General features: G+C 29.6%; 1 protein-coding gene across 6 annotated transcripts in view; it reads left to right on the forward strand.

The window, feature by feature from the left end:
- LOC107446303 (fat-like cadherin-related tumor suppressor homolog) overlaps positions 1-27,506 on the forward strand; it is a 456,785-nt gene that overhangs the window by 133,586 nt on the left and 295,693 nt on the right. For 3 of the 6 annotated variants that reach the window (XM_087157389.1, XM_087157394.1, XM_087157393.1), the window contains exon 1: positions 6,742-7,010. The exons of 2 other annotated variants lie outside the window; for them this stretch is intronic. The gene's annotated coding sequence lies outside the window, so the exon portion shown is untranslated. One more of the 6 variants, XM_087157392.1, reaches the window with a different exon arrangement.

Consider the following 27,506-nt stretch of genomic DNA (forward strand, 5'->3'; position numbering starts at 1 on the left):
GGCGACGAATGTGCTTCCTTTGAAGGGACGTGTGAAGATTGAAAGCGAACTGAAAACGATACTTACTATGAAGAGAGGAAGGGGGAAGAAGGAGAAGTGAGAGAGGAGGGGTAAAGGTTGGTCGTTTTTAGAAGAAGCGGGACTTTTGTCGAGGACTGACATGTTACTTTTCTTTGGGATAAATACTCTTGTTATATATGTGTTTAGAATAGTTGTGTAAATAATGTGCTGCATAACTTTCAATAAATTAATTAAGCAGCTGAAGATCTTTGTTTAATTGGGATGATGTGTTTAATTATATATATATACACAGTAAGATATCCGGCCACGAGGGCAAAAGAAGAGATTTTCACTGTGCTGAAAGGAGCTTATTTTTGATTTACATATTTAAAAAGGTGCTTTTTTTTTATTTAGGGTTTATAAAAAGTGCTTAGTTTTCTATCTTTTAAAAAGAGAGTTTTTCTTTGGCGTGTCGATTATCGTCATAAATTTAATATATATATATATATATATATATATATATATATATATATATATATATATATATATATATATATATATATATATCTGCAGTATTTATGCCAAACTAGTTATATTACCACGGTTATGTAAAGTTTTTATATTTTGTTGATTTTATGTTTATAAATTAAGAACTTTAAACGATAGCTTTTTTTTTCCATTACTGCACTTATCCAAATAAAAAAAAAATTATTTTTGGAAAATGATTAAAAATATTTTTGGAGTGCTTAAAAAGTGCTTATTTTTTGTTGAAAAATTTGGCTATGAACCCTGTTATATATTTCAAATGCAAATACAAATTGTATATTTTACGCTGAAATTCTTGTTCGGAAAGGCTTTGAGTACATTAAAGCCAAATTTTTTCAAAAGGTGACATTTTTACATTTAACTTTAATATTGTTTACAAGTAGGTACTTCGCAAGTTTTCGGAATCATTACAAGACGAATATACAATACACTGAAACATCTTAATGCCTACATGTAAATTGTATTTACAATTATGTTGCCTCATGTCCTGTACCCAGGGTAGTTATGATTCTGCCCAACCCGAAAAAACCTGGGTTGATTATTTTGAGAAAAGCCCTAGTTTTTTTTCATGATTAATGCATTTTATTATTAACCAATAAGCTTTTTATAATAAATTTATAATAGAATAAAATACAAACCGCATACATTAAAACATTTCTATTATTTCTATATTCTTTGCTTAAAATTTTTTAGACTTTTTTTAACTCTTCATATTACAAGAAATTGAAAATATTGTTCTCACGAAAGTTTAAGCTACTAATTTGCAATGCAATTCAAATAACAGTTATATTTTAAATACCAATTCTCAACCATATTATGTACAGTTACAGATAGAGTTAAAAAATATAGCACCTTACACGTTTTGACTGGTGAAATACTTGTTCTAGAATTCTTGTTCTGATACATTCCCTATTGTTGAAATACTAGAGCTTATTCTAGGAGCTCCGTTTCACTGTACACAACATAAGACGTAATAACACAGTTGGATAAGTAATACAATGAACCATTGTATAAATACATTTTTGACGTTAAAAACTTACTTTGAAAATTGATGTCTTTTATTTGAATTAACATAAAAATTATTTCTTCACTTAAATATTTAGTAGTTTTTCATTATTCTAAAACAGAATAAGTTAATCCTACTAAGGTAGCCTAGCAGCAAAATAATTAGCGCGCTCATTGGACCAATATTCACGAATTTTGTCTCAATAAATATTAAAATTGTAACATTGTATCGGAAAACGTTCCGTTATTTTCCGATATTAGCCCTCTATAGACGTTTCCGATTCACCTGATGTTTTGTTGCCTTTATACAACCAATATCTGCCCTATATAGAGCTGTCAGATTCACCCCATATTTTATATTCATTATTCAGCCAATATATGCTCTATATTGGTCGTATATAAACCAATATTGGCCCTATCTAAGACCAATATTTAAAAATCTGGACATCCCAAGTTTGGTCCCTTGGTGCCTGTTCATATAGGACAGGGGTGGCGAACCTTCATACACCAACGTGCCATTTTTTCTAAAAAAATTGTTTAATGAGGTCATAGACGTGCCGTCAAAGAATTTTGACTTCGTGATTATTGGGAAAATAATAATACTAAATACTGTCAACTCAAAACTCTTTATTTACATTGAAAAAAAAAACATTTTCTAATGTCTCAGTTATACGCGTAATTCAACTTAAAGTAACATCAGTGTGACTTCTGTTGCTGCAGATTAGATGACAAATAACTTATAAGTATTAGGTCGTCAAGTATTAGGTCGTAAGATGTTAGTTTAAGCAGGACTGTTAATTTTTTTTGCTAGTTATTTATTGTTAGCTTGTTTTTTTATGGTAATTAATTGTTTTTTAGCATTAATTGTTAATTTTTTTTATTAATAATTGTTTATTATTTTGTGTGTTTTTTTGTGAATTTTAATTTAATTGTTACATATGCCTCATAGTGTAATAACATTTGTGTGATAACAATTCATAGTATAATAACAAATGTGATTGGTGGGTGGCGTGCCCAAAATATTGCGTCGGGTGCCATAAATGGCACGCGTGCCATTGGTTCGCCATCCCTGATATAGGACAAAATACAAAAGTTTATAGGACAAATTAAAAAAATAAGCCCAACTGGGACCAAGGTAAAATTGTTGCTAGGGTAATTGGACCCTATTATTGTTATTAAAAATATTGCTAATTTATCGATGTAAATGACATTGATATAAAAATTTATCAGTAATTTTGGTTATTATGAGTTTAATTATTAATTAAATTAATGGTATTTATTAACGAAGCAATACTTACTCTTAGACTGTAAAGAATAAAAAGAAATGATGGAAAAAAAAAGTTTATAAAAATCCAATTAAAAGATCAAAAAAAAAAAAAAAACCCAGTAGGTGGTTGGTTTTTTTCTGAAAAACTCGGGTTTTTTTCAACCCTGCCTACACCTTAGAGCAGAAAGTGCTTAAAATTGCGACGTACGTCGCAAAACATTTTGTGTTTGGGAGTAGTTCAATTTACGTCCAATTTCCTGGTGAATTTTTTTTTTTAATTACTAGGAAAACTCAATATGTTGTACGTAATTTTTGTTTCTTTTTTTTTTTTTTTAATAAAATTTGGTATTGCCTAATTACGTTTTTTTCTTCCTTTTTTTGCAAATTTAGTTTGAAATATAAACTTTTTCGTCTTTTTTTTTTTTTTTTTGAAAAATCGCGATGATTTAACAAGTGAGCGTTGTGTATTTGTGACGATACCTGCAGAACAATTGTTATTATCATTAGTCTCCTTGCAGAGCATGAGATAATTTTTTTTCTTGCGTCATTCATTTTATACGGATTGAACTTATGCGGAATTCTTTCTGCGTTGGATTTATTGGAAATGGTAGACACGTGTAATATTTTTTTCCTTCCCTTACTGCTGCTTTTTTTTCTTCTCTCCCTCGGGTGCAATAAAAAATGCTTCTAGACAAACGCTTAGATTGTTGTAGTTATAATTGAAATACAGAATTAACAGTAAACCTGGAAAGTGAAAAGCAATAATTTAACAGTTTGCCTTTCTTCGATATTTTTTGTTAACCAGTATGGATGATTTTTGAAATATGTTCTATCTTTACGGCTATTTGTTTCTAGTTATTATCTGCATAATTATTTGAACTAGCCTTTGTTATCTTATTATTAGGCTTGGGACCCTGTGGCAACGTCTGAACGTGTCAATCAACGATGACATCGGTGAAAACCGGGCTTGTTGAAACTGTTTCTTGAATACGTGTTTCGAACTTTGACGTAATAATATCGGCATTAAAAAAATATCACTAATAGTAACTGAACAACAAAGAGCACCGTTTTTTTTCCTTCTTTTTTTTCTAAATAAAATTTGTAGCAATAATTGGCTAGAGAAAATGATCAAATTACTACATATATTTTCGATGGAATCGGTGTGAGTGATAAAATGAAGACTAAAATGTCTGATTTAAAATTTTCATGTGCGTAGTGTATTAAAAATATCAGATAGATTTTATTTAACCAAATTCATAAAAGTAGGGAAAAGTGTATTACATTTATTGATTTTTCTTTTGTTATAAATTTGAATTGGTAACGATATCTCCTGTCGTAGTCATATTTTATTAAAAGATAAAAGATGGTGACCGTTAAAAAAATAAACTGAAAGAACATGATTTCTAAAGCGAACTATCTTTTAAACTTTCGTGAATCTTTGTTTTTTTTATTTTTTATATTATACACTTGAAATTTTGCTGAAGCCAGTCGTTATCGAATCTTTATTTCTTAAATGAGAATAGAAAAATTGCGAGCATTTCTTTCCTCTCCGATGTGCGAGAAAGACATCTTTTTAATATAATTCTGTGGAAAATAAAAATCTTCCTGAACTTTTTGCAGAAAAGAAAACCAAAATTTTTTGTTTCCCAAAAGAAAAATCTTTCTGCAAGATCTCAGTTAACATTCTGCGATTATGTCGCTGCGATGCTGCCAATGGGGTTTGCTGGCATCTTTGTTTCTCAAGATCAATTTTTTAAATTTTAATTAAGAGAAGAAAGAAATGTGTTTATATTAGCTACGAAAAGGTACATTAATTTTACAATATTTTATGTATTAAAATTGAAACGAGAATGTAATTTTTACGAAGATAGGAGAACGAGTGATGATATAAACTTAGGGATTCTGCTTTGTTAAAGTTCATAAATTTTTGTGTCATATTCTTTTAAATTAGAATAAAATACCTACTGTATATAATTACTATGTAATGCGTTTGGTTCCTATTTTCCAAGGCACATAGAAATAAATAGTAATTGCTTTAGATATTTCATTACGATATGCTTAGGGAAGTTATGTAGGGCCCTAGATATTTTATTTTTATATTTTATAACAGTCCTTGAACAGCCGACCTAATTTTTTGGGTTTACAACTACTAATATTCAACTCCATAGCCTTGTAATTTTGAATCCAATCCAGAAGACAAGGGAACTCCTGGATCAAGTATTAGTAGAAATTTGCCTTTTGTTATAACTCACTCGCATTTGCGTTGAAGGAAACCACGAAATACTTCCACGGTTAGCCTGATGGAAAGAGGACTCTAACCCATGATTCGTCTACCACTGACGATATTTTACTTCAGCAATGTGATCTGTGCAAACCGAATGAAGAATTCGTATCGACCAGCCATCGCTGGGATTCGAACCCGGTTCACCTCATTGAAAGGCGAATGCTCTATCCTCTGAGCCATCGTGGCTCAGAGGATAGATATTGTACGAAGATGCTGATGCTACGGAAAAAAATAGTTTAAAATTATCCGCATAATCGTCTAATATTTGCACAATTGTTATTTTTTCGCAAAATTTTTCCATTTACCCAATGAACTTGTCTTAACGTTCAAATTTTCTTTTTCAATTCTTAGAATACTTTAAGATACTTTTCCTAGTTCATCTGCAACCTAACAGCATAATTTTAAAAAAAATTGCTGCTCGCTTGTTACTTAATTTTTAAAGTGTTTCTGCCCAATTTATTGGGCTGTAATTTTGCATGTTGATTGGCTTAAATTTTATAAAATTTTATTATTAGTTATCGAATTGTTTTAATGTTACTTAGTCAAACAAAAGATTTACTTACGTTACTTAGTCTTTTATTCTGAATCAAGCACAATATTTTTGACATTAAAAATGAGACTATTTGTATTCCATATTCCTTATCAATATAACATGAAATTAACAAATTTATTGCAAAATTTAGAAGGAGGGAAAAGGTTAAAGGATAAATAAATAACTGCTTTTTATTTTTTAAGAACATTATTATTATCTTATTATTAGACTTACATATATATCTCTAATCTTTAGTTTAATTATTAAAGATTTTGCTAATTATAAATAACAAATAACAATCAACGCTTCCAACTGAATATTTTACTGTCACTTGATCAACTAAAGTGTCTCATTTAAGTTTAAGTGACATAATCCAAAGCATTAATAATTTCTCATTTCCTGTGTTTTCAAACTTAAATCTGATTTTAAAATTTTATTTTATTTCATTTCATAACCCTCGGTGAAAAAAAGCCTAATCTAATATAATCGAAAATTCGAATTGCCAAAATTTCATGAAAATAAAACTAATATTTCATTTCGAAACTTAAACTCCGATCAGCTACTCTGGACAATTATATTCTTTCCTAAGCGGTTAACTTTATTCTCCGACATTTCGCCTACTTTTCCTGCATTGGCGAAAAAATTGACTGGGGGAGGCCAAATATGATGCCTAAATTTTATAAAACTAATATCTAATTTCAAAACTTAATGAACTTCGATCTACTTCTGAAAATAATAATCCTTCCTCGGCGATTAATTTTATTATTCTCCGACAATTCGCTTACTTATACTGCATTTTAGTCGAAAAAAATCGCCTTAGGAAATCTCAATAACAGCCTAAATTTCATAAAATAAAACTTCTATCTTATTTCAAAACTTAATAAAATGCGATCAGCCACTTCTGAAAATAATATTCTCTTCCTTTGCGGTTAACTTTATTCCCCTTCAGTTCGTCTACTTTTGCTGCATTGGAGTCGAAAAAGTTGACAGGGGAGGCCCGATAACCCCGTCCCAAAGCCTACCCCATACTTTTTTCGCCTCTAAGTTTCTTGTCGTATGCCCTCACATTTCCCATGATTCCTCGACTCTTTCTCTCTCCGGAAACGGGGGTAGGGCAATCAGGGGGTAGGGTGTAGAGGGAGTGAAATTCCGTGGAAAACCGGATCGCTGTTTATTCGCTTCCAAACTCTCTTATGGGGTGGTTGCATTTCGGTCTAGCTAGTCTATGCTTCAATTCTACGTACGTACCATGCATTGTGGCGTGGGTATTTTATTTGTTTAGATGAAACTGTGTTGTTTATGTACTTAAGAAGATAGTTCGAATTGGATTGTATGTGTTATGTGAAATCTTGATCTGAATATTTATGCCGCACTGAGTAAGTTTGCTTTTGGATTCAAATCGAGTCAGATCTATTTGGATCTACTTAAATATGTTATGAGATTTTGGTAGTTTTATGTTGATGCATGTTGCCTTTTTGTGGTCTCTCTAGGTTTGTGAAATGTAAGTTATTATTTAAGTAAATGATTTGAGAGATAAATATTTATGGTGGGTTTCTGAAATTGTGAAATAAGTAGTTGAATTGATTGTTAGGGTTTTTGTTTATATCTTGCTGTACTTATATTTATTTATTTTATTTAGTTAGACTCGGTTAGAGACTTATACTCGTTTAACCATCATAACTTTTTTTTACTAAAGCTCTAAATCCCACCCTTTTATTTTAATATTATAAGGGAATTAAGTTGTTCTGTGGAAAATAAACTATATTTTGTACTCATGATTGAAGAGCTGAAAGTTATTTATGAAGTGATTTTGAGAATTTTTTGAGGATTTTCGGGGGAAGGTTTTTTTTCTGATTCTTTTTCATTTTAGGGTATTTTTTCATTTCTGAGCAATTTTTTTTTCATTATAAGGCATTATATTGGATTTAAACCATTTCTTTTTAACATTTCAGGTTTTTTTCTTTGATATTTGGTCATATTTTTTAAGAAATATTTGGAATATTTTTTCCTTCTTTCGTATGGTAGCTCTATCTTGTAATCTTTCTTCCCTTCCCATATATTACTCCCCCCCCCCCCCCCGATTTAATATTTATTTGAAACTTAAAGGAAACATTTCAATCAATATTTGTACTTCTTTGCATTTTTTTTAAAGATAATGGATTGAAATTCCTTTTTAATTATAAGTGAATTTTTCGGTATCAAGTACAGTTTGTACAACTTTCATGGCATTTTTAGCGATTTTTCGGTTATCGTATCCTTACTCTTGTTATTTGTAAAAATTTAAGCAGTTTAAAATATGTTATTTCTACGTATACTGCAGTAAAATATTAATATTGTTTTCGTACATGCATATACGATTTTTAATTTTGCGATCGTAATTTATTTTTCTATACGCGATTATAATATATGTTTTTTTTTCCCTGTACATTCGATTATAATTTATTTTTGAACCTACTGTGCTGAAAAATAATTTACCTGTTACCTTAACCCTTTCGAGCCGACTGTCACATATATGTGACAGCAAGAAACGCGCTCACTTCCCGGCCGACACACCCGCGTGTCAGAGAGTTTTCTCGTTCTCCCCCGACCGTCACATATTTGTGCCAGCGTTTCGGAACGTTTTAAAAAATGAAATTTCTTCCAAAAGATGGCATTGTATGTCCTTATGGTTTCAGATACATGTAGATTTGACCTTCTACTCAAGATGAAAGTACATTCACGTGGTTTTTAGGGGAAGGAGAGGAGGGGGGGGGAATGTTTTATGAGGGCTCTTTAAATTAGCACGTGATATTTATTTACAGTAAGTAAGGGAGTTTTTTTTATCTCTCGCTACTTTCGATTTTCAGATTAGTTTTTAGTGGATAATTAGATCTTGTAGGCTTGAATTTTTTTTCTTTTTACCGTTAGAATGTCGAAGCGTCGAAAATTTTTAACTGAGCTGGAAATAGAGGAAATTATGCGAAATATTTAAACTTATTAATATTTATATTACATTCAAACAAGAAATAACTTAAGTAAATAAAGTATCCATAGAAATATATATAAAGCATATGTCACTTAAATACTCTACAGAACAATATTAAACAACGCGCTGTTATTTCGGTAATTTCATGGAATTAGGCTTAACATCGAAAAACCCTCCGGCCCTGGGGAGACACACGCTAGAGAGACTGCCGGCCTCAGCGGTAAGCGCGCTTTCGCGCTTTGCGTCGCGAAAGGGTTAAAAGATGTTTTAACTAACAAACGTTTTGAATTTTATGTTATAATTCCTAAACTTTATCACATATTTGAAACAATGTTTTATTTTAATTACACAATTGGAAAAGTTTTCTAAGTTCATATTGCTTTTAACAAAGAAACATAGCTGTTTATGCAAAACTTCTTGTAACTTCATGCAGTATCAGAATACTTCCAGCATAATTTATTAATTCCAAATGGCAATTGAAAAATAAATATTTAAGTGAAATCTTAAATACCGGTGGAGTTAAATAAAATGACAATGTCAAAAGGTTTTACTAGTTTACTAATTTTCTTATTTTTATCAGTTGGTTGTTTTATAAATAGTAAAAATTATTAAGGAATATTAATTAATAAGATTTAATTGTCCACTCAGAGGAACGAGATTTTTCTTTTCTATGAGTCTTAAATCCTTGACAATATTGTGTAATATGGCCTAAGTAGATGGTACTGATTTTTTTTTATTTTTAATTTTACATAATTAAACATGGTGTAGAGTTTTTAATTTTTATTATTACGAAATGGTTTTAGACTATGCATTGAATTAAATAATTAGTACGTTGTTTTTTGGTTTGAATTTCTGTAATTTTCGGATAAATAATTCGTTTAAAAGGTTTAATGCAATAGTTATAAGACTGAGACATTCTTTCCATGTTTTTATCTACTAATAAAAAATAAATGAATTTTTACTTTTGGAACTAAAAGTCTTAATTTGCATTCAGTATTGAGGAAGTGAAATATACAGTTTAAACTCTTAATGCTATCTTTTAAGATTAGAGTGATACTTAAAAAAATGAACTGTCCGTAAAACTTAATTACAAATGAAGTACCACTTTTTTATTCCTTTATTTTATTTTTATAATATTTGTTTATTTATTGATTTGTGATCTATCATCATAAGGTCTCCGTTTGAGTTTTAGTTCACACAGATATTTTCAAAGTAAAATAAAGAGATCAAAATTTTGACTGAGTTCAGTAGTTTTTCTGCCCCCCATTTTGGTGATTGCGTTGAAAAAATAAAACTGTATGTGTATGGCTTATGTTAAAAGGGACGTTTTCAATTAAGTAAATAAATAAAAAAGTTTGTGATGTAAATGTAGGAAGCTTTCATTATTAAATCCAAATTTCATAATTATCATTTCATGTTTGTAAATTTTTGAGGCTTAATTAGATAAATAAATTTGCAATTAACTATAATGAAAGTTTAGTGCTCATTAAATTTAATCTGTAATTAACATTATCACAGGTTTCTCTTTTTCCTAACTGTGCTTTTTTTTTTTAATTCTTTATAACTGCGCTTTAAATTGATTGAGAATAATTATTTTTTAAAATTGTTCTAAATCTTCTATAAATTAAGAGTTTTCTATAAAACTGTAGATGTTTTGTTCGAAATAATTATTATATTTTGTTTAAGAAGTTGGATGATTTATGTAGTTAATTTTGTGTTATTCAGATACTTAATACTGCATTAAATAAGTTGATTTCTGATTATAGCTGGAAAGAGTTTATAATTTTTGTTTTTAACGGTTCCAATGCTAAAGCTGTTGCTTCCAACTGTTTCGAAAATGCTAAGTTGCTGCTCCAAATTGTTCCTTGCCTGCAATCACTTCTTAAAGCTTCCAAGGTCAAAGCTGTTGCTTCAAACTCTTTCGAAGGTGCGAAATTGCTACACCAAATTATTACTAGCATACAATAACATCAGTGTAATTAACCTCTTAACGATCGGTTAATTTTCAAGAAAACGGTCATAAAAGTGCCTTTTTTTTGGCTTTTGTATTTGTATTACGTATTTGATTAGTGCGGGCATCTAGTTTAAAATATACTAACTATCTACAATTACCTTAAAAATATCCTGGTACTGTCATCTGATGTGTAAAATGAGAAATAAAATGTTTTCCGGGCAAAAGAAATGAATTAGTTTTATTCTTATTAGCGCGTTACTAACTGAACATTCCAGCCCGTCAATATCACGGGAGCGAGAAATAGAGGGCGAAACCTCACCCCGTCATTTTCACGGGAGCGAGAAGGAAGGGGTTAATTAAGAATTTTATTTCCCTTTTATATTATTACAGTTGTTGAAAAATATTAGTTCGAATAAAAGTCGTTTTTTTTTAAAATTTATATATATATATATATAGTATAGATAAAAATATTATATATATATATATATATTTTAGCAGGACTTTTTTTAGTGGTTTAAACCAAATTATACCGATCGGGTTTTTTTTTTTTTTTTTTAACCTGGCTAAAATCCGGCAACCCTGCTTTTTACTGTTAAATTCATTTTTAAATTTTACGAAACAAAAATTAAATAAAAAAAATATCGTGTTTTACTGTAATTTTTACAGTAATATTTACTAAATCACTGTTATAAAATAAATAATTTTCTAAAATTTACGGTATAAAATTTTATGGTAAAACTGCATTTTATAGTAAAAAGTTCATTTTTACCGTAGCCGTGGCTCTTTTTATGTTATTTTACCTGAATTTTTTTGTAGCATATATAAAAAATATATTTCTGAATATATTTATAAAAATATATTTTTCACGAAAAATATATAAAAATATATTTTTCTTATTTAATGGTTGCTACAATATTTAATAGAAAATTATGTTTATTTAAATTGCATTGCAAGATATTATTATAAAGAAAATTTCGATAAAAGTTCAATCAATTCATCAGACAATGTAAAAATTCTAAAAAAATAATTAGCAAACTTGATGCTAAAAGAAAGTGAACCACATTGTTTATATTTTTATTAAAAAGTCATTAATGAGCATTTTGTTAGTAAAAGAGAACAAATATTACCTAAGCCTATTTTTTTCAACATAGCGTGCATCGCTTTATTTTACGCTAACTCCTTCAAATATTGTTAGCGATAAAACTCAGAACCAAGTTTTCTCTATAAACTAATCTTTGTCGTATGGCACGAACTAAGGAAAGAACGGTTTTCTTTGTTGTTATTTCGTGAAGGGCATGTTTACAGTCATAACTTGAGCCTCACAAGTTAATTATTTATCTTTCCTGACAGACGATTATAAGATGACACGTTTTTAGGGCAGAAACTGCTTAAATATTCCTTTATTGAATCATCGCCAAAATTACGAGTTGGCTGAAAGTTTTATGCACTGGTAGTTAAACAAATTTTATTAGGGATATTAGATGGGGGACATTATTTTTATAATAATAATTGTTGAGGAAACTGTTGGATGGAAATGTGAATTAAGCATGAAACCGTAGTTATTGATTTGATTAAACTGAAATAATGTTCGATTAATACTTACCTACAGGTTTATGGCAGGCAATGTAATTTAATTTTATGGAATTTTCTTAGATTAAATTAATATCTTTTCTCAAGACAACTGTTATTAGTTCTTAATTCATTGAATTTGTTTATAACTAACAAGATAAAGTGGTATCATAATTTTGTTGAAACTGTTTGAAATGTTCTATCTGCTGCGTTGAATATTGAACGGTTGGCAGTTTTATCTGATTAACGTGAGCATGTTATATCCGATTAACGTGCGCATGTTATAATTTTGACAATTGTATTATTTTAGTGAAATTATTGTAAGGATTTAAAGTGTATAAAATAGAAGTTAATTATTAGGGTAAAATGTGCAATTGCGTTTTCTCTATTTTTTAACTTGCGCTTTTTTACTTTTTCACTAGTTTGATTTTGTTGGAAATGATACTGATTATAGTTGTGTGTATGTGAAAAAAGCCTTGTACAGTTTGATCTTCATTTGCATTTTGTATATTGAAAAACTCTTTAACGAATTGACTAATTCCATCTTGACCTTGACGTAAATAACTGATAACTGTTTTAATATAGAAATATAATATAAATAATATCTAAATATAATAACATGTAATACATTTATTAAATATACATTTAATAATATGAACATGAATAATATCTTGGTATGATTGACATTATGTGTCCATTTTATAATTTTATTTTTGCAATAGAAAGCGAAATTTCTCTTTTATAAAAATGCCCCGATTTTTTCTTATAAGTTTGTATTATTATTCTGCTTTTTTTTTTAGTATCATCTATTGTAATAGTTTTTTCTATCTATTGTAATAGTTTTTTCTATCTATTGTAATGGTTTAAGTATCATCTGTTGTAATAGTTTGATATTAGCCGTATAAAAAACAACGTTACATTTTAAACTATAGTAAAGAGAACTGAATTTGTTTGCGCATAACTTTAAAAGGAGAAAAAAAAAGTAAACCTTTCTTCCTTTTAAAGTTGTTTGATCTTGTGGCTTGCTTAGCTTTTCAAGTACCTTAACCCGCAGGACATTTCACTACATTTTATATAGTTTTCGCCAAGTAAGCCTTTCTTATTTGAAAAGGAATCTGTAACTGGCTACGGCTTCAGTTTAAAACTCGCCAACTAGAAATATCAAAGTCAAACAGTTAAGTCTAGGAAGTGGGATTCACGTTTTTCTAGGTGTTTAAAACAGTATATAAATATCAGCTTGGAGACTTACAGCATTTTTTTTTAAATATTTATTCTATTGTAGAATTTGTTTTTATTTAAACAAGAACCTCTAACGTAATTTAAAATATCCATTTTGTGTTTAGTGGGAATAGGCAGTTTATTTTGTATAGTGTTGTTTTGCAACTCCCGGTTATATCTATTCAGTTTCAACTTTCTTTTTAAGAAATATGATACATTTCGAAATAAATGCATTTATGTTATATTCTTGTTGGTGTCATAAAGGTATGAATTGTATCTGGTTTCTTTCAGTAGAAGACAAATTTAAATTTTAAATCATTTATTTTTTATTTTTTGTAAAATATAACTTGTGCTTTGATGATTTTAAGAATTATTTCTAAGTATTCTAGTCGGACGAAGAGTTCATTTCCGCTCGGGAGTAAGAGGATAAACATTTGCGCTCCTGAAAATGAGACAACCCTTAATGCGCGCCAAACACGAACAGTGAATTTTTTTTGTCACTTACTTCGCTTTATCATCTGCTATTATACCTTTCGTTATTCTAGCTAATTAAATATATTGCAGCAAAATGTCTCAAAAAGGACAAACTATTCACTCAAAAGAAAGAAATATCATCAAATTTATGAAGTATTGAATGTTAAAAAAATACACATTAAGATTGCGAAATAAATATTTTAGTCACACGATCACCAAATAGCTACCTTGTGCAGGATTGTTCACACCCTTCTCCCAAAAATAACGAAATAGTATCGTCGGATACCTCGTGATGAAGGCGGAGCCAAGTGCTAACTCCTGGTGAACGAACTAGAGATTTTGCATTGAATTTGACTTACGTTAACCGTAATGCTAAACGTATTATTTACCCCTTAGCTAACTACGATTTGTAAAGAAAACTCAAATAATTTAAGCTTGCTGTTAATCTCAAATAGCTTAACTGTTAAGCTCAAATAACTTAAGAGTTAAGGCGAATCGTAACGCTTTACAAATAATATCTATTTGACGCAATCTTCGTAGCCAGGTATGAGGTCCAAATCGTTCTATTGCATTACAGGCTGTGTTTTTTCTTACTTCTTTAAATCACAGTATTAAGTATTTTCGTTAATAACATCTGTTTACATTTGCTTAAATTTAAACATATTATTTTTAAATTGATTTAGATGTTCACTACAATTCTAATTCTTGGTAAGTTAAAAACCTAAGGGTTTAAATAATTTTCTATGTAATATTTATGTTGCACATTACGTGGCAGACGCCTTCTGTATCACAATTAATGTTAATCATACAAAATTGAAACCAAAAAAATAAATAAAGAAAAAAAATGCAAAATATGACAACCGTAGCTGATGACGTCAGGGGGTACCAGCCCCGGAAGTCATAAATGCAAAACCTTTTCTATCGAGAGAGCACGACAAATGTCTAATTTGCTCTGCCTGTACCCCAAAGGTTTTGCCAAAGTCCAGGTGGAGCGAAAGTAAAATACAAATTACAAAAACCAAATACGAAGTATAATACCTAAACTAAAACAAAAAAATACAATGCTCAAAAACTTTCTTGAAAATAATAAATCCCAAAACCAAAGTACAAGAGACTACAGTCTGTACTCTTTTGTATTAGTTTAGGTATTATACTTTTGTATTTTGTTTTTGTAATTTGTATTATATTTTCTTTCTACCTGGAGACTTTGGCAAAACCTTTGGGGTACAGGCAGAGCAAGTTAGACATTTGTCTTGCTCTCTCGATAGAAAAGGTTTGGTTTTGCATTTCTGACTTCCGGGGCTGGTACCCCGGAAGCTGACGTCGTCAGGCGACGTCAGCTTCGGTTGTCATATTTTTTTATTGTTTTTCTTTATTTATTCTTTTGGTTTCGATTTCCTTTTGGAATTTCTACTGCGTAGCTTGTTTTTCCACTGGAAGTGTAGTTTCTTATTGCTTTAATAATTTTGATTTCGCTTTTTATCATAAAAATTGTCATATCTGCGAAATTAAAAAAATTTTGATACTAAATTAACAGAGATCATTGTAGGGAAAATTTGGGTCTGTTAACAATACCTTTTCACAGATTTAACTATTTTAAAATTTCACAATGTTTTTATATTTTTATTTTCTTGTGTTAACCCTCCAAACGCAGGTGAAACACCGGTGTCTTTTTTATACATTTTTTTCTGACGCTCTAATTACAAGCAAAATTATATTTTGGTATTTTTTAATAATAAAAAACTAATAGTTACTAAAAATATGTGTTAGATTATTGGAATTGTATTTCTATTAAAATATAAAATAAATAGTTTACTTTTTTTTTTAAACCTATATTCACTTTATCAATAATTGATTTTGTAAATAAAAGAAATTTCAATGTTGAAACTGTTTCCTATATGTCTTAAAAACTGCAAATAAGTGTAAATTTAAAAATATATTGTTTAGAAGTTAGCCATAATTGGTAGATTTTCCCTTTAACGCAGAAAAAGACACCGGTGTTTCATGGTGTATTTCATAACCATAAGTGATTTAAACGCAAAATGCAATATTTTTTTACTTATTTTGACTTAAATTACTACAAAATAATGAAAATAGTAGGCAAATATTATGTTTAGTAAAAAATTCTGTGTCAAAGTATTACAGTTAAACGGGATTTTTTTCTTTCGTTCTTAAAACTTTTCTTATTCTTCAAAAAAAAAAGGAAGAGCATTTTTTGTTAAGCATCGAAATTCTATTGAATCATCATTTTTGTATATTTAAAAACAATTTAGATCGGTACTTCTTTGTTATAATTTAATATTCATTTTTTTCTTCCGTCTTGTAGAAGATGCATACTTTTCTCTTTTTTTTCTTCTTTTCTTTTTTATCTTTAGTAGAACCGAAATCTTTAAATAATTCATGTTGCGTGATTTCCTTGTTGCAAGCAGAAAATAATTTTTTGAAGTATCTTTTTCGCCCCTTGTTTTTTACTCTTTCTTTTCTGATAAAAATTTCCGGATTCTATTATTTGACTAGCATTTATTCATATTCTGTTGAGTCGCTCAGGATCAGGTGAGCTGAAATTGCACTGCACAGCTGGGCTCAACAACTTCGCCTCTTTTCAATTCTTGGGAAGAAACTGCCTTTTGATAAATGGTTTTTGGCGCAAGAGACGATGAGGCTGTATGGTTCAAGTATTTTTTTTTTCTTCTTCCAGTGACTAAATAATCCTTAGGGCTCTTATTCTTTTAGTATTTTTTCCCTATATAAAAGTTTCAAGTTATCTCAAACCTTTTTTTACAATTTTATCTTAAATTTTTCATTGGTTTTAAACTCTTTTAGCGTCGTGAATAATAACTGATTGATTTTTAAAGAGTTGACCATGGAGTTAATAGTTATTTCGTTACTCTTCGTTAAATTTGATACTGTTGCTATTCATTTTAGAATTAACTTATTTGTGTTTAATTTTAATAAGTTAAAAATGATAAATGGTTTTTGGGGCAAGAGACGATGAGGCTATATGGTTTAATGTTTTCCTCCACTATAATTCTTTGGGGTCTTTTTCCCTATATAAAAGTTTCAAGTTATCTCAAAGCGTTTTTTTACACTTTTATCGTTAATTTTTCATTGGATTTAAACTCCTTTATCGTCATGAACAATAACTGATTTATTTTTAAAGGGTTGATCACGGAGTTAATTGATATTTCGTAACTCTTCCTTAAATGTGATACTGTCGCTTTTCATTTTAGTATTTACCCAACTGTGTGCAAATTTAATAAGTTAAAATAATAATATGCAGAAAGTTATGTTCTTGTGGAATTTCTTTCATTCTAATATTTTGTAATATTTTAAATTTTCTAGACTGAGTTATTCTAAAGCAATATATGTGCATTAGGTAATTAAAGATGCGAATGATGTATACAGGTGTCCATTAATCACTGCTCTTAATGCATATGTACTTCGAATCCCAATCAAAAATGAAGGTAGAAAAGTATACACATTACAAGTCACAAATTAATATTAAACACAGTAAATACAGAAATTTTAACAAATTATTTGTTAGAATATAAAGGCTGAATATAAATCAAATCTGTCTGATTGCAATATAAAACATAGTTGAAAAATGATTAATAGATTATTATCAGACAATAAAACTGGTTTTGATATTGCTTTTATTATAAATAACACTTTTCTCTTAAGTCATTCGCTCTCTTCCTTTCTCGAGTATTAATTTGCGATCCTTCCTAACCATTGATTTCACTTTTGATAATTATTTAAAAAAATTATATATTTAGGACTGTGATTACGGAACACTTTGTGTATATGTATACATAAGAAAGACAATTGTAAGATGAATAAATTTTTAAAAAAATCTTTCATTTTTTTTTTATTTGCCCTTTTATTACGTTTCATGTAAGTTTGATTCTACTGCATGATTGTCATTTACCATATAACCATTCTAAATCGCTCCTCCTATATGCCTATGATTTCCTGATCTCATCAGGGGTCTGTCCAGACATTTTGTGAAAGGTCCGATCTTTGTGAAATTGTGAAAAAATTACTCACATTCTTTCAACCAGGGTCCTGCTATTATGAATTTGTGCAAATAGGGTCCGGTTATTGCAAAAAAATTTTTCAAGGAGTTTTTAAATTGTAAATATATGCAAGATTATGCTCAGTACTGTAAAATTATAATTAAAAAAAATTAAATTTTCAAAAATAAACATCAATTGCTGCTTCTAAATTAGATTTGCAACATACAAATATTTGGTATTTAGCCTATACTGCTGAACGCTGAAAATTCATTTCGGACGAATAAAGGAAGAATCGTCTGCCGAAGAGAAAACTTAATTCGTTTACATCCATCTTTATTGTTTTCTGCCCTGGGAAGGGTTTATTCAATTAACAAAACAATAAAGAAGATAAACAAATTTGTGAAGGGTCCGATTAAAAGAAAAATCATTTTGTGAAGGATCCGTTTTTAAGTTAAAATATTTTGTGAAGGGTCCGTTTTTATGAAAAGATATTTTGTGAAATGTCAAATTTCTTCTAAATAGACCCCTCCTCATGTATGCCTAATCAATTGTATTTTGACTAACGTCGTTAAAACCTTTTTATCAATTTTATTATCTGCTTTTTTTTGTAAAATGTAGAAACTCAACGTATGCCCATTTTTTATATTCCCGTCAATTAATCCCTACTAATCGCTTCTAATTACATTCTTTAAAAACTAGCTCATTTATTTTTGATGTTATAATTTTTTTTTCTATTTCGTTAGTTTTAAAATTAAAATTTCTTCTTAAAATTCGTTGGCTAACTTTTCTTTTCCTACGTATTTACTTACACTCTTAAAAAAACACTTCCATGTATGTATGACCCCACCTCACTTTAGCTTCTTCCTTTCTGTTAGTTTTATACGATTACGTAAATTTTATTCATTTTAATTATTTGAGTCTCTTCTCCGTCTCGTTAGTTTTAAAAATTAAAATTTTCTCGTAATATTCCACCGTCAACTTATCTCTTCCTAAGTATCTAAACTTCCACTCTTTAAAAAAAGCTGGTATAATCTGCTACAAATCCCTAATTTACTGCATTCCTATGAAGAAAATTCCATGTCAAATACATTTAAACGAATCAAAAAAGGGAAGGGATGGAGTACCTCTTTATAAAAATCTGTTACTGCGCCTAATTGGCGAAAACCTTCAGTTATGGTAATGGAAGTAATAACCAGACATAGAGCGGTGGTACTTATTTCCGAAAGAGTCCTTGATTGGATAAAGCTTTAATGTCCTCTGAATTAATAAGAGGGTAATTTCGGGGGTCATTTAAACTCTTGCTAGGCTGACGGCCTAAACGGATAAGGCTGCCGTTTTCGTTTTAGAGAAAACGGGATTATCTTAAAGTCAGATTGGATTGGGTACGCGATTGTTTATGTTACATAAACTACGAGTTTCCTGAAGTTAAGTAAATGTTTAAGTAAGTTGGTTTCATAAATGTGAAATTTAGAGATCTGAAAATGAATTTAGTTTAAGCTTAATCTGATTTATAAATTATTTTTTGAGACTTTGAGATTTTAAATATTTTATTAATTGAAAAAACACTGCGGACAATATTATAACAGTTCAAGGTATATCGAGCTAAATATTTTTAAAAAAAAATCATAATAGTTAGAAATTAGTTTCAAGATTATTACAGACTTTCATTGTTACTGAGAAATTGGTTATTTACAGAATGTTGTCATGTGTGCATACATGTCAATTTCTCACTCATAAACGTGAGATTTAAGAAAAAAATAATAATAAATATTTCAAGTAGTAGTAAATCTTATATATTTTAAATAAATATGTAAGATCTGCGAATCAGTGTGAAATTTTTGAATGTTGATTGACAAAATTAAACAAAATCTGAAGGGCAAAAGTGTTGACCACTCTTTCAGGGAGAGCACAATGTTAGTGTGTGCCAGCGTCACCCCTTACTGAGACAGACAGATAGTACAGAGAAGAAGGAAAAAGCATACATGCCTTTTACCGGGATTCGAATCCGAGACCTCTCTGGCATGAGGTCAGTTCACTGACCTCCTTTCAGCCCATCGGTAAACAAATTAAGATTATTTTTATTGTTAATTCGCTACCGGTATGAGACTACATTGCTGTTGCGCCAGACTTACGGGCTGTCATCAATGTATATGACTCGAGATTAATTCTTTTCAGAAAAAGAAGAAGTGAAAAAAAAAATGTTTTTTTCAGTAATACTGTTTTTATAACAGTGTCGGTACTTTTTGCCTTATATTGATTTGGAATTTTTTTCAGTCTACACCGTTGTTCCAATCTGAAATATAAGTATAAAAATGTTCCTGTTGATGATATTCCTGTTGAGAAATGGATCAGCTGTGTACACTTGCATTTCATATTGAACTTTTCGCAGTAATATTCATTTAATTTAAGTGATTTTACGATAATGATTACTGTAAAAATTATGGTATATCAGGTGTTTTTTTCCGTAATATGTTCCGGTAAAAAGTACTTGCGCACTGAGTACCGGTACTTTTCACCGTAATCTGATACGGAATTTTTTTACAGTCATGCACTGTAAAAAAGCCTATGTATACACTGTGAAAAATTGATACACAAATTTCATATCTTCGTTTTTTACTAAACCGTTTTCTTATACATGCTCCGATCGAACATTTCGCCAAAGTGACGAAATAACAATCGTCACTTCTTCGAGGAAAATATTTCGTCAAAAGAAAATAAACATTTCGTCATTCTAGTTTCGATCGCCCAGTCTTCATTCTATAACACTTACCCACAATGCAAGGCTATGATGTTCCGAGTTGAGGAAGCATTTTCTTCAGACATTTGAGAGTTCGCGTTTCGTCTCAAATCACGTGTTTTTGTGACGAAATGATTCTCAAACTTAACTTCAAGATGACTCAAGCTTAACTCAAACTTCAAGATGATAAAATCATATAGCAGTTATCAGATTTTTTTTAAAAAAAAACTGTTTAAATTAAAACGAAATGCTGTAATTGTTTTCGTGATAAAATATAATAATTTAATACAAAGCATTAACAATTGGTTTGTAAAGGGTTTATCTAAACCTTTGTCATTCTTAACTGCAGGTTAGTCAATGAAGCGTTAAATGTATGCTCTGCTTCTCCGACTTTTCATGTTGCTTATCGATCTTAATACAAATCTGTTCGGAATCTTTTTATTGTATCCATTGTTTAAGACATTATTTACCCTTCAACGAATTCTCTTTATCTAAGCACTTTACCAGAGATTAGCTTTATTGTAACAGTTTTGTTATAATGAATTTTAAGTATTTAGTCAAATATTTTTTTTCTTCTCTTCTTATATTTGGTATTTCTCCTGTTCTTTCAAAGTAATAAATGCATTTCTCTCGCTTCAAAGAGATGTTAGCTTAGAGCAGAAACATTATTTCAATGGAGAAATCTTCTGTTAAGGCTGCTTTTCTAAGGATCTGATGACTGCTGTGAGTTTGCATCATGGCAGTTAGGTCAAGCTTAGCCTATCTTTATCCTGCGTCTTTTATGCTAATTCTAAACTTGCGACTCGAGAAGAAGTGAAAAAATTATGTTTAACCATGTGATTTAAATCAGATTTAACTGCATACATGTAAATGATATCAAGCTCGTGTGCCGAAACTGATTGGCTTCTGAATAGACAAATGCCACGATTTATCTACGATGACGTCACTTGCTGGTATCAAGTTCTGAAAATGGCGCAAGACATCAATATGAAGAAAAGCCGCAGTTTCATAAATAAAAATCGTTTGCCTAATTTTTGAATATTCAAAAAATTACTTTAACTCTGCTTTGTTTGGGTTCATACGAATTTGCAAGAATGGAAAATTACTTATTGATTTTGAAAATTTTTATATAGTTAGAATAATCTCGCTAAAATGGCGATTTTTTAAACTGTTTAACAACTTCTAAAATATTTTAATTATTTGTCCGTTCAAAAGCAGAGATAATTATTTTCTGTACGATGGTTTATATAGTTTAAAATTATAGCTTTGTCTCTCTCAAGTGTACGGTGTAAGGTATTTAAATTGTAGCATTTTTTAATTTCCTTTGCGGAAGTGTTTTAAAAAAACATTGTCAGAACAGTGACGAGATTGGCAATCAAAAACGAATTTATAAAATTACCAAATTTACACTCACAAGAAGGCAAAGCGAATAATTGAACAATATTGTCATTAGTCAGACTTTTTAAACGGTGAAATTTTAAAATCAGAATGTTTCTCAGTATTGTTCCCAGATAAAGTATTGTCGGTATTTTTCATCAAAAACATTTTCCTGAAAAATTTGAAAGTGTAGCATATTATATAGAGTTTTATAAAACGCAGTATGTGTAAATTAATCTCCGTTGCTTATGCCCGTTTCTTATGATTGCCTCTGTTGCTTATGATCTTAGTTTATCGATCGCAGAATATACTTGCATTTCAAAGTAAGATATAATTTTAATAATTGAATTATCTAATTACTTTAATTTTTAGTGATAGCAATTTCAGTTAAAATAAACTTATTGTATTTCTGCTTTCAAAGTACTAAGCTGTAAAGAAATTCCTGATCAAATTTCGGTGTGAAGTACCGGCTTTTTTGGGTGCATCATCCGTAAAATCCATGTTATTGTAAAATCCATTTTATACCGTACACCGTAATTTTTACAGTAATATGTATCAATTCAGATTTTACTGTAATTATTTTAAAAAGTATGGTATATCAGAGGTTTTGTTCCGAAATAAGTTCCAGTAAACATAGATTTAATGTTAAAAGTACTGGCACACTTTGCTGTACTTTTAGTGTCTGTACTTTTTGCCGTATTTTGATTTGGAATTTTTTTCAGTCTACACTGTTGTTCTAAACTGAAATATAAGTATTAAATTTGGCATTTTATATGACTCCTAAGCCTAAGATCACGTTGATTACTATTTTCGTTTCAGTAAACAAGTTCTAATACGAACAGTACATGTAGAATTTTCTTTGTTGTTCCTGATCGCTCTAATTTGGAATCAGTTAATATTTTCTTTTAAACCATCATTCTAATTAACACCAGACGAAATATTACTTGATAAATTTAGTTTTAAAATGAGATATTATTAGTTAATTTTTGTTCTGTAGTTCATGCTTCCAATTAATTAAAATTTGCTTGTCGTTCTTAATTACTTCTGGGGATTATGAAAATGAGTTGTAAGTCTAAAAGAGAGAAAAAAAAAGATTATTTAATTATTCTGCAATGAAAACTTATGTAACGAATTTGTGTAACGAATGTGTTTAGAATTTCAGCAAATTAATACTTCGAGAACGAACATCGAAATTTAAGTCAAAGAAATTTGATGTTAACGTTCCAACGGAAATTAGTTTTCATATCTTAAAATATTAATTACTTGAAATAATTTTGACACCAATTTTTGCTTAGTTCATAAAGTGATTAATTTTTTACACGTATTTCTAGTTAATGTTTTCACATTTAATCACCGAATTAATTGCTTAGCGCTTTTGGATTTAATTATAAACATATATGATGAGAACCTCTTTTAATAATCCTTGCGTTCTTTTTGTACCAGCGTTTAAATTAGTCGTTTGCTTTCTTATTTAATTTACGAACGGTGCAAATAAAAACGTTTTCGTCGTCTTCAATTTACTGACATTTCGAACGGGAATTGCTCTCTTTCCTATCTATTGGAACAATCATCCATTAAAATTAGTACTTTAAAATGGCGATCGTTTATTTAGAATCAATTCCTGTGTTACTGTTTCATAGTATCATTACCGTCTTTAACGATTTTATTTTATTTTGGAACGAAAGAAAAAAAGTGCACAAGCAACGGTTAATCTTATAAATGATATTTTGGGATAAAAGTCGTTTGCATGCGATTAACTAAACGTGATTGCTAAGTATAGTTGATTTTTTGAGTTTTAGTTTTATTAGCATTTTTGTATTCATGTAAAAATAAACGATTGCATTTAAAAGACGTGATTGTAAGTTATGTTGCATATCTTTGAAGCAATTGTTTTTAAAAATATATTTTTTGCTCTGAAATATTTCCGTTATATTAGAAATTTTTTTTTTCATGTTTTACGTAAGCATTGCTCATATTTTTCGTCCTCCCTTGTCAGCAAAAATAAGCTGATCAGAACCTTGCCCCCCCCCTCCGGTTACTATTTGTACAGCTCTTTAATTACAAAGTAAATTTATTAATATGTGAAATTGAGTAATTTGAAATTTATGGGTATGAAACTTCCCCCCCCCCCTTTTCCTTAGTTATGTAAACAAATTTTCAAATTTCTCAATTTACATTACCCGATTTTTCCTAATTATCATTATTTTAGTTAAAAAATCTTATTTAGTAGATGTTGATTATAAGGCTTTTTTCTTTAAAGAATGTTTTTTTAATTAAATATTCCATTTCTAATTAACTCCTTTATATCTCACAATTATCTTCTGTAATTTTAATTAAATTAAGTAATATTAAAATATAATGGTTTAGTTTCATTGTACTAAGTTAAAAAATGTAAATCATAGGAAGTTTTTTCTTTTGTAATAGCTTAAGGTTAAAATATATGAATTTATTAAAATAATTATTTAAAAATGCCACAAGTGTAGCTTATTGTATTATAAATGTGAAACAGAATATTTGCTTTGAATATAGTTAAAAATTTATTTCTTTTGTTCATATCGGTTGCCTAGAGTTAAAATTCCTCCACCTTTCCTCAAGCAATAAGAATAGTTTATTGAGTGAAAATCCCGCTTGTTCCTTACTGGATTTGCAAACTTTTCCATTGAATTAATGAATTAATCACATCTTTTGAATTTAATTATGCTCGTCTGCACTTTCTAATTCATTTTATTATGTTTTCTACTCGAGAGTTTTAAGTTTAACTCGGTGAGTTGGAATTTCCAAATGCAAGTGGTACTAATAATTAAAACTGTTTTGTACTTTTTTAACGTGAATTTTTAGGAGTGTTAGGTTATCGTGTTCATTTTTATGTTGCTTTCCTTTTTATTGTTATGTTTTTTTTATTGTTATGTTTTTTTATTGTTGTGATTGCTGTTTTATATCGAACTATTTTTTATTCTACCAAAAAAGTTTAATAAAGGAAGCTTTATGAAAAGTGAAGATACTTCTTAACCTCTCATTGTACATATATTTTTTTTAATTGATTCCAGTTAACAAGAACCGAGAAGTGGCTCAATTTGATAAGAAGAAAAATTGACTTACTGGAAGTATAAAATCAATGGTAAATCAATCTTAAAAGAAATTAGGCTCGTTCAAGGTTCCTGCTTGAAATTCTGAAAATCCAAACATCACAAAAGAACCTTCTTCAAAATGCTAACTTTAAAGAAGAGCAAATTTTTGAAGGCCCTTTGACGAATTTCATAAATCTGGAAATTCCGATTAAATTAAGTACTGGCACTTAGGGTGCATCATCCATAAAATCCATTTTTATCGTTAAATATTATGCTGTAATTTTTGCAGTAATTTAATTGGAGTGATTCAGTGATTTTACAGTATTTATTTTTGTAAAAATTACAATGTATGGGATTTTTATTCCGTTACATGTTCCGGTAAAAATTGATTTGAGGGTAAGAGGCACCGGCCGGAGTTCTCCAGAATTTGATCCAGATTTTTTGTATTTGATTATATATTCTTAATAGTCAAATTATAATTTGCATGGAAAAGAAATCTTAATTTTTGGCGAAAATAATTTCACATAATTCTATAATCTGCACCCAAGTGTTTTTTTTTTAAAAAAAAGAAAGAAGAAAACGAATTTAATCTGCAAAATTTGTAACGATATCTAAGAAATACACCAGCTGTTGTTACTTTTTCTTTGTATTCTCTTTTCTCTGAAAGTTCTTATTTTTGAGAAAAATTATTCATTCCGTAGATCGGGTTTAATCTTCCAGGGTACTGTTTTTGTAACAAAGATAAAGCATGTCAAGACGTCATGGGCCTGTTTTTCAAATAAAAATAAATTACTAGGTTAAGGGTAAATTTTTTCAAATGAAAAGCATTGTGAAGAGTCCGTTTTAAGTATGCGAAGGGTCCATGAACTTGATGGATGTGTTAACCGAAGGAAACTTTGTAATGGGTTGGGTCGGTGAAACGAGCCTTAATGTCTCAAAAAATATCCCATGGGCATTATCGATAATTATCGAAATGTTGCGCACAGGTACTCAACGTTCCTGGATTTGGTCCCTGTTGGACGCAGTTGAGATATCTATTTCGAAAGATAAAACACTCGCCAATTGCACAAGCAGCTCGGGTTAGAATCCAAGCAATAATTGGTCAGAGAATTTGCCTTGTATTAGAAAGGTCATTCTGCGTTCCAATCCCGTTCAAGGCATGGATCTTCTTTCATCCTCTGTACTATCTGACCTTACAGTGGAAGCAACGTTGACTCACCATCCAATATGTGGTGCCCCTGAAAGAGTGGCCAACAAATCTGCATAGTAATCTGCCTGAATTGACGAAATGTTAACACAGGTGGGCATTGGGTAATATATATATATATATATATATCAGGGGTCTGTCCAGACATTTTGTGAAAGGTCCGTTTTCGTAAAATTGTGAAAAAATTACTCGTAATTTGTGAATATAAAATAAATGCCAAGTCACATTCTGTCAACCAGGGTCCGCTTTTGTGAATTTGTGCAAATAGGGTCCGTTATTGCAAAAAAACTTTTTCAAGGAATTTTTAAATTGCAAAGACATATAAGATTATGTTCAACACTGTAAAATTATAATTAAAAAAATAAATTTTAAAAAATAACAGCAATTGCAGAGGCTACTAAATTAGCGATGCAACATATAAATATTTGGTATTTAGCCTATATTGTTGAACGCAGAATATTCATTTCGGACGAATAGAGGAAGAAGCGACTGCCGAAGACAAAATTTAGTTCGTTTACATCTGTCTTTCTTTCCCCCCTTCCTGGGAGGGGTTTATTCGATTAACAAAATAATAATGAAGATAAACAAATTTGTGAAGGGTTCGATTAAAAGATAAATTATTTTGTGAAGGGTCCGTTTTTAAGTTAAAATATTTGTGAAGGGTCCGTTAACGGACCCAAATTTCATCTAAACAGGCCCCTGAATATATATATATATATATATATATATATATATATATATATATATATATATATATATATATATATATATATATATATATATATATATATATATATATATATATATATAATAATAATAATAACAGGACTACATCCCTGTTATCATTGGTGTATTCATCTTCAGAAATGCAGTCAAAAGCCATAATAAGTTATCAAAAGGTTTATTAAAAGTTATGCTGGTGGTTATAACAGTTCACATCTCCACTCCACAAGGGAGGGGGTGTGAACAAGACTCCGGATGGTTCCGGCAGATGTTTATTGGAACACGTTATTCAGCAGGAGACATGCAAAAATCTTCGGTCCCGCATTAAATGCTACAGAGATTGGTGTAATTCATGTTCTTTCAACCAGGGTCCGCTTTTATGAATTTGTGCAAATAGGGTCCGTTATTGCAAAGAAAATTTTTTTCAAGGAGTTTTTAAATTGGATAGACATACAAGATTATGCTCAACACTGTAAAATTGTAATTAAAAAAATTAAATTTTAAAAAATAAACAACAATTGCTGCTTCTAAATTAGAGATGCAACATACCAATATTTGGTATTT

This window comes from Parasteatoda tepidariorum, chromosome 2 (assembly GCF_982258835.1).
Source record: "Parasteatoda tepidariorum strain Cologne lab strain chromosome 2, Ptep-v5.0, whole genome shotgun sequence".
Lineage (NCBI taxonomy): Eukaryota > Metazoa > Arthropoda > Arachnida > Araneae > Theridiidae > Parasteatoda > Parasteatoda tepidariorum.